Genomic DNA, 7,697 nt, shown 5'->3' with positions numbered 1-7,697 from the left:
CAGGGGTGGGGCTGGGCGGGATCCCCCACCCCCGCACCCCGCCCGGCTGGGAACGGCTTCCTGGAGGGGCTGCGAGTGGGCTCGGGCTCCCGCGTTGAGTCAGAGGGCGTTGCCCCGGCCTTGGTCAAGAAGGTGGGTGTCCAGACCGCTGGGGATGGCTGGCGAGCGACTCAGGTGCGGGCGTCACGCGCTCCAGGCTAATGAGCCTAATGACACTTTCCCCTCGGTGCCCTGCCGCCTGTCATTTGTCCTGTTAATTGATTTGCTGCTCATTAAGGATGAGACGCGCAACCAAAATGCAAACACAGCGAGCGCGGCAGTGTTCGCTCAGCAATGCCGGACTTTTCCGAAGCTTTAGGGGCATGGCGAGCCCTGTGGGGTTCCATTATGACCTCAACGGATCTGTTTCGAGAAGGGGTGTTGCCGGCTTGAAAACCGGCAAGGCTCTGCATTCTCTTGGACGTGTCGTTCAAACACCTGCTGGCCGAAGGAGAGGATGGCAGCCTCAGGGAGCCTGCCCAAGAGTGAGCAATTCCAGGGACAGTGGCCAAATCTTTTCTGATTTTAGTTGACGCATTTTTTTTTTTAAATTTCTACTTCTGGACAGGCTAATTATGTTTAGGCTTTGCACCGGCTTATGGTTATAATCAGAAGTAAGGAGAGGCGTCTCTGGGTGTCTAGTGCAGCTGTCACCAAGGTAAACCACCCTTTGTCCCTGGCTGTTAACCGTGATGGGTCGGAAAGACACGCAGGGAACCCTCCGAACCCACCTCTGTAAGATGTCACGGAGCAGAGGTTTCCTGAAGGACACGCCCCTGAAATCAGCCGCAGCCTCAATGGCACTGTTGTGGACAGCGAAAGCCAAGGAAGGGTAAGAACCCAAGGACAGCACTAATCATTTACGTTTCTTTTCCTGCTGTGCATCTTTCCTTTTCAGTAAAGAGCGTGCTTTCTATTTCACAGAGTCCAGGCCTTTCACCCACAAAGCACCAGCAAATGGATTGGTTTACTGGGATAAAGACAAGGTAGAGGGTAACTCAAACAGTCTGTGTAGACGGCCACAGATATGGCTCACAAGGGTGGGTGTGTGGTAACACTGGGGGGCTAGAGTCAGACCGCTGGCTGCAAGTCGGCAAGTCTGGGTGAACACTCACCCATTCCCTGCTTCACGAGTCAAATATTTGAGCACTACAGAAATGGATACGGATAAAACTTTCTGTGGGTGTCAAAACGGCATTGTGGGCTTTTGGGCCTGTGCACGTGGGTGCAGTTGAAAAGCTCCAGCGGAAGCCTGCAGCCCCCTGGACATTGCCGCCTGGCCTAGGTGCTGCGGGTCCACTGTCTGCGTGGAAGGCTAGAGCAGCTTAGGGCTAGTTCTGAGTCTGTGGTTACTGCACGCCTCAGTTTAAATATTGTGAAATAAGTAGTTAGGTCTTTTTATTGCACCACTTCAATTACCCAAGTAAATACTCTTAATATAACTGCAAGTGAGTTGCATCAAGTTTTTCGTTTCTATTCATTATCAACGTCTGAAAAAGAAAATTATTCATCCTAATTTCAGTTTTGGAAAACAGAACATTTCAGGTCAGCTCGCAGCGCAGTGGGTAAGCACTGTGCTTTGAGAGCCGGCTTCCACATGGCTAACTACAGTGCAAACCCCAGCCTTGGCATTTGAGAAACATGCCGGGGCTGTGTGCCTGCACCCCAAATCCTGCTAAGAACGGAGAAATGGAGGAAGAAGGATGGCGGTCTGACTAAGCCCCCTTGGGGGGTGATCTCTCTCTCTTCTCTCGCCTCCTCCGGTGAACACGTGTATCCTATAGCAATAAAAAGAAAAAAAATAGGACCAGCCCATGGCCAAGTTCCAGACCTGATGGCCTGAAAAACACACCAGGTGTGTGTGCTTGCGTGCCGCATTCCCAAAAGAGGGACAGGTGGTGGAGGAGGAGTTGCAGTGTGACCACGTACCATGGGATGGGGCGGCGTGCACCCTCTCATCTGTCTCTGGCAGATGCATGTGTCCTCTGACTAAGGCTTGAGAAATAGAGAAAATGGTAACTCTTACAGGAAAAAGTCATTTCATTTCTTTCTTTCTTTCTTTCTTTTTTTTTTTCTACGTCTTTTATTCTTACAAGTATCAAAGTTTACTAAATCTTTGATTTGTCCATTCAAACATGATAGTGCTGGGACCAGCAGTTGGCTTAATGGCTATGTCGCTAGACTCCCATGCAGCTGACTGAGGTTCGAGTCCCAGACCTGGTGGCTTAAACTCACGCCAGGCGCATGTGCATGCCCAATATCCTGAGAGGAGAATGGAGGAGAAGGGATTGCGGCGTGGCCATCCCCTCGGAGGTGATTTCTTGCTTTCTGTCTCTCTGTCTCTCTCTGTCTTTCTGGTGAGTGCACGTGCCCTACAGCAAAAACCTCTCAAAAAAAGAAAAAAAAAAGTGTTAGTGCTGAATGCTCTGCGGGGGAGCCAGGGCTCATACGGGTGTCGGTGGTGTTCCCTGAGCCAGTGCACGCTGTAAGTCTAGTTGTGCAGACAGGTCTTTGGCTTGATAAAGAATGCCGACTGAATGAGGAAAACAGAGCTATCTCCAGGGCGGATCTCCTCTTACAATAACTCCTGCTCTGAGCACACCGAAAGCCATTGCCTCGCCCAGCACGTTCTGGTCACGTTCCCACTGTGTGCTCATAGTTGCTCTAAGTCACCACGTCACCTCCTGACACAAGACTCAGCCAGGGAAAGTGTGTGTGTTGTTTGAAGTTTTGCATGAGAAAATGCATTTCAGCATTCTGTGTAATTTTCCTGGGATCCAGCATACTGGCTGGCATGTAATCATCGAACAAGTGGGTAAGCCGATGAATAAGGGAGCGAGCCTTAAAGGACAAACCAGTAGTGAAGTAGCTGCACGCTATGGGACACTGTGGAGCCAGTGGGAGAAGGGGCTATATAGTTCCTTAGGCCTGACTTGGGAAGCTGCACTTGCGTGAAAAATGGGGTAAAGGAAAATCAAGGGTGTATATACCATTTCTGTGATACAAACACTATTCCCACCCCCGAGAAAACATTTATAACCAAACTACAAGAGGACTTCAGAAAGTCTGGAGAAAAGTGAAATTAAAATATAAGTCTGTTTTGCTGCAAAACATTTTTGAAATCCATGCACAGTTTTTTGTTTGTTTGTTTGTTTTTTTGAGAGGGTTTTGCTGTAGGGCACGTGCGCTCACCAGAAAGACAGAGAGAGACAGAGAGACAGAAAGCAAGAAATCAGCCCCCAGGGGGATGGCCATGCCGTGATCCCTTCTCCTCCATTCTCCTATCAGGATCTTGGGCACGCACGCACATGTGCCTGGCATGAGTTTAAGCCACCAGGTCTGGGACTCAAACTGTGGTCGACTACATGGGAATCCCGTGACATAGCAATTATGCCATCTGCCGGTCCCCAGTTTTTTCATAATATTCGTTTCCATGAATGTTGTAAAGTTCCCCATGTGTGTAAAATAGTTTATATTACCTCTTACCAGTGAGATTCAAGCAGGCACAGTGAGGGGAGGCCTGTATTTCTGGGCACCGTTGCAGTGGTATTGGGACATACGAAGTAGTGCTACCACGACCCAGGCTTTGGGGCTTATTGTCGAGCTGAAGAGACAAAGACATCCCAGGTCGAGGCTGTGGGCCTCTGGGCCTGGGTTTCAGATGGCCACCCTCGCCAGCCCAGCCAAGAAGCACACACCTGCCCGTGACGGAATGCCCAGCGTGCCAGACTGTTGATTGCTTTGCTTCTGTTCTCAGCTCAATTCACCAGCCTTCTGAGGTGGACATTCATAATCCGCTCCCTGACGGAGGAGGACACAAGCCTGAGCCTGTCATTTAGCCGAGATGACACCACGTAAGGGGCATTGTCAGGGTGTTGGACAAGGACCTTCGCTCCAGGGTTCACACTTCTGCCCACCATTCCCCAAATTGCATCTGCACTGATGAAACTCTTCTGGTGAGCAATGCTCTGCTTTGCAAACACGTTTATTTTAAACTTGGTTATGAGATACGTTAAACTTTGTTATACCATATTTTAAACTTTGTTGCTCCATACTGTATTATGGAGCAATTAGAAAATGAAAAAGAAAATAACATTATGATGAGCCTTAGTCTGATTTTCCTTTAAATATTGCACCTTCTCTATGCTCTCTCCTTGCAAGGATCGTATTAATGACTCCAGAATGTGCCAAAAAACACGCACGTGTGTGTGTGTGTGTGTGTGTGTGTGGGTGGTGGGGAGGTAGAGAACTCACTCTCCGTGGAGTCTGACAGTCTAGCTCCGGAGCTGAGAGCAGGTCAGTGCAGCACTTTACCCCCTCTCCAGCTGACCGGTGTCTGGGACCGCTGCTTCACGGCTGGCGTCTGTGATGCTTCGGCTAGTGTGTGTCCTAGATTCAGGCGGGCGTACGTCGGAAGAAATGGATACGGATAAAACTTTCTGTGGGTGTCAAAACGGCATTGTGGGCTTTTGGGCCTGTGCACGTGGGTGCAGTTGAAAAGCTCCAGCGGAAGCCTGCAGCCCCCTGGACATTGCCGCCTGGCCTAGGTGCTGCGGGTCCACTGTCTGCGTGGAAGGCTAGAGCAGCTTAGGGCTAGTTCTGAGTCTGTGGTTACTGCACGCCTCAGTTTAAATATTGTGAAATAAGTAGTTAGGTCTTTTTATTGCACCACTTCAATTACCCAAGTAAATACTCTTAATATAACTGCAAGTGAGTTGCATCAAGTTTTTCGTTTCTATTCATTATCAACGTCTGAAAAAGAAAATTATTCATCCTAATTTCAGTTTTGGAAAACAGAACATTTCAGGTCAGCTCGCAGCGCAGTGGGTAAGCACTGTGCTTTGAGAGCCGGCTTCCACATGGCTAACTACAGTGCAAACCCCAGCCTTGGCATTTGAGAAACATGCCGGGGCTGTGTGCCTGCACCCCAAATCCTGCTAAGAACGGAGAAATGGAGGAAGAAGGATGGCGGTCTGACTAAGCCCCCTTGGGGGGTGATCTCTCTCTCTTCTCTCGCCTCCTCCGGTGAACACGTGTATCCTATAGCAATAAAAAGAAAAAAAATAGGACCAGCCCATGGCCAAGTTCCAGACCTGATGGCCTGAAAAACACACCAGGTGTGTGTGCTTGCGTGCCGCATTCCCAAAAGAGGGACAGGTGGTGGAGGAGGAGTTGCAGTGTGACCACGTACCATGGGATGGGGCGGCGTGCACCCTCTCATCTGTCTCTGGCAGATGCATGTGTCCTCTGACTAAGGCTTGAGAAATAGAGAAAATGGTAACTCTTACAGGAAAAAGTCATTTCATTTCTTTCTTTCTTTCTTTCTTTTTTTTTTTCTACGTCTTTTATTCTTACAAGTATCAAAGTTTACTAAATCTTTGATTTGTCCATTCAAACATGATAGTGCTGGGACCAGCAGTTGGCTTAATGGCTATGTCGCTAGACTCCCATGCAGCTGACTGAGGTTCGAGTCCCAGACCTGGTGGCTTAAACTCACGCCAGGCGCATGTGCATGCCCAATATCCTGAGAGGAGAATGGAGGAGAAGGGATTGCGGCGTGGCCATCCCCTCGGAGGTGATTTCTTGCTTTCTGTCTCTCTGTCTCTCTCTGTCTTTCTGGTGAGTGCACGTGCCCTACAGCAAAAACCTCTCAAAAAAAGAAAAAAAAAGTGTTAGTGCTGAATGCTCTGCGGGGGAGCCAGGGCTCATACGGGTGTCGGTGGTGTTCCCTGAGCCAGTGCACGCTGTAAGTCTAGTTGTGCAGACAGGTCTTTGGCTTGATAAAGAATGCCGACTGAATGAGGAAAACAGAGCTATCTCCAGGGCGGATCTCCTCTTACAATAACTCCTGCTCTGAGCACACCGAAAGCCATTGCCTCGCCCAGCACGTTCTGGTCACGTTCCCACTGTGTGCTCATAGTTGCTCTAAGTCACCACGTCACCTCCTGACACAAGACTCAGCCAGGGAAAGTGTGTGTGTTGTTTGAAGTTTTGCATGAGAAAATGCATTTCAGCATTCTGTGTAATTTTCCTGGGATCCAGCATACTGGCTGGCATGTAATCATCGAACAAGTGGGTAAGCCGATGAATAAGGGAGCGAGCCTTAAAGGACAAACCAGTAGTGAAGTAGCTGCACGCTATGGGACACTGTGGAGCCAGTGGGAGAAGGGGCTATATAGTTCCTTAGGCCTGACTTGGGAAGCTGCACTTGCGTGAAAAATGGGGTAAAGGAAAATCAAGGGTGTATATACCATTTCTGTGATACAAACACTATTCCCACCCCCGAGAAAACATTTATAACCAAACTACAAGAGGACTTCAGAAAGTCTGGAGAAAAGTGAAATTAAAATATAAGTCTGTTTTGCTGCAAAACATTTTTGAAATCCATGCACAGTTTTTTGTTTGTTTGTTTGTTTTTTTGAGAGGGTTTTGCTGTAGGGCACGTGCGCTCACCAGAAAGACAGAGAGAGACAGAGAGACAGAAAGCAAGAAATCAGCCCCCAGGGGGATGGCCATGCCGTGATCCCTTCTCCTCCATTCTCCTATCAGGATCTTGGGCACGCACGCACATGTGCCTGGCATGAGTTTAAGCCACCAGGTCTGGGACTCAAACTGTGGTCGACTACATGGGAATCCCGTGACATAGCAATTATGCCATCTGCCGGTCCCCAGTTTTTTCATAATATTCGTTTCCATGAATGTTGTAAAGTTCCCCATGTGTGTAAAATAGTTTATATTACCTCTTACCAGTGAGATTCAAGCAGGCACAGTGAGGGGAGGCCTGTATTTCTGGGCACCGTTGCAGTGGTATTGGGACATACGAAGTAGTGCTACCACGACCCAGGCTTTGGGGCTTATTGTCGAGCTGAAGAGACAAAGACATCCCAGGTCGAGGCTGTGGGCCTCTGGGCCTGGGTTTCAGATGGCCACCCTCGCCAGCCCAGCCAAGAAGCACACACCTGCCCGTGACGGAATGCCCAGCGTGCCAGACTGTTGATTGCTTTGCTTCTGTTCTCAGCTCAATTCACCAGCCTTCTGAGGTGGACATTCATAATCCGCTCCCTGACGGAGGAGGACACAAGCCTGAGCCTGTCATTTAGCCGAGATGACACCACGTAAGGGGCATTGTCAGGGTGTTGGACAAGGACCTTCGCTCCAGGGTTCACACTTCTGCCCACCATTCCCCAAATTGCATCTGCACTGATGAAACTCTTCTGGTGAGCAATGCTCTGCTTTGCAAACACGTTTATTTTAAACTTGGTTATGAGATACGTTAAACTTTGTTATACCATATTTTAAACTTTGTTGCTCCATACTGTATTATGGAGCAATTAGAAAATGAAAAAGAAAATAACATTATGATGAGCCTTAGTCTGATTTTCCTTTAAATATTGCACCTTCTCTATGCTCTCTCCTTGCAAGGATCGTATTAATGACTCCAGAATGTGCCAAAAAACACGCACGTGTGTGTGTGTGTGTGTGTGTGTGTGGGTGGTGGGGAGGTAGAGAACTCACTCTCCGTGGAGTCTGACAGTCTAGCTCCGGAGCTGAGAGCAGGTCAGTGCAGCACTTTACCCCCTCTCCAGCTGACCGGTGTCTGGGACCGCTGCTTCACGGCTGGCGTCTGTGATGCTTCGGCTAGTGTGTGTCCTAGATTC

General features: G+C 49.0%; 1 long non-coding RNA gene across 2 annotated transcripts; it reads left to right on the top strand.

Annotated features, from left to right (window-relative positions):
• Positions 1 to 22: 22 nt before the first annotated feature.
• LOC106735147 (uncharacterized) lies at positions 23 to 4,451 on the top strand. 2 transcript variants are annotated; one of them, XR_001370558.2, is made up of 3 exons: positions 23 to 132; positions 608 to 871; positions 3,797 to 4,121. It is a non-coding gene; the product is annotated as an uncharacterized LOC106735147 (long non-coding RNA). The 2 variants fall into 2 exon arrangements; XR_001370559.1 differs by lacking the exon at positions 23 to 132 and adding an exon at positions 4,365 to 4,451 and having other exon boundaries at positions 145 to 871; positions 3,797 to 3,995.
• Positions 4,452 to 7,697: the final 3,246 nt, after the last annotated feature.

The sequence above is a fragment of the Tupaia chinensis genome, unplaced genomic scaffold, assembly GCF_000334495.1.
Source record: "Tupaia chinensis unplaced genomic scaffold, TupChi_1.0 Scaffold000315_1, whole genome shotgun sequence".
Taxonomy (NCBI): domain Eukaryota; kingdom Metazoa; phylum Chordata; class Mammalia; order Scandentia; family Tupaiidae; genus Tupaia; species Tupaia belangeri.
Note: the sequence above shows the minus strand (reverse complement) of the source record. Positions and strands in the feature narration are given on the sequence as shown.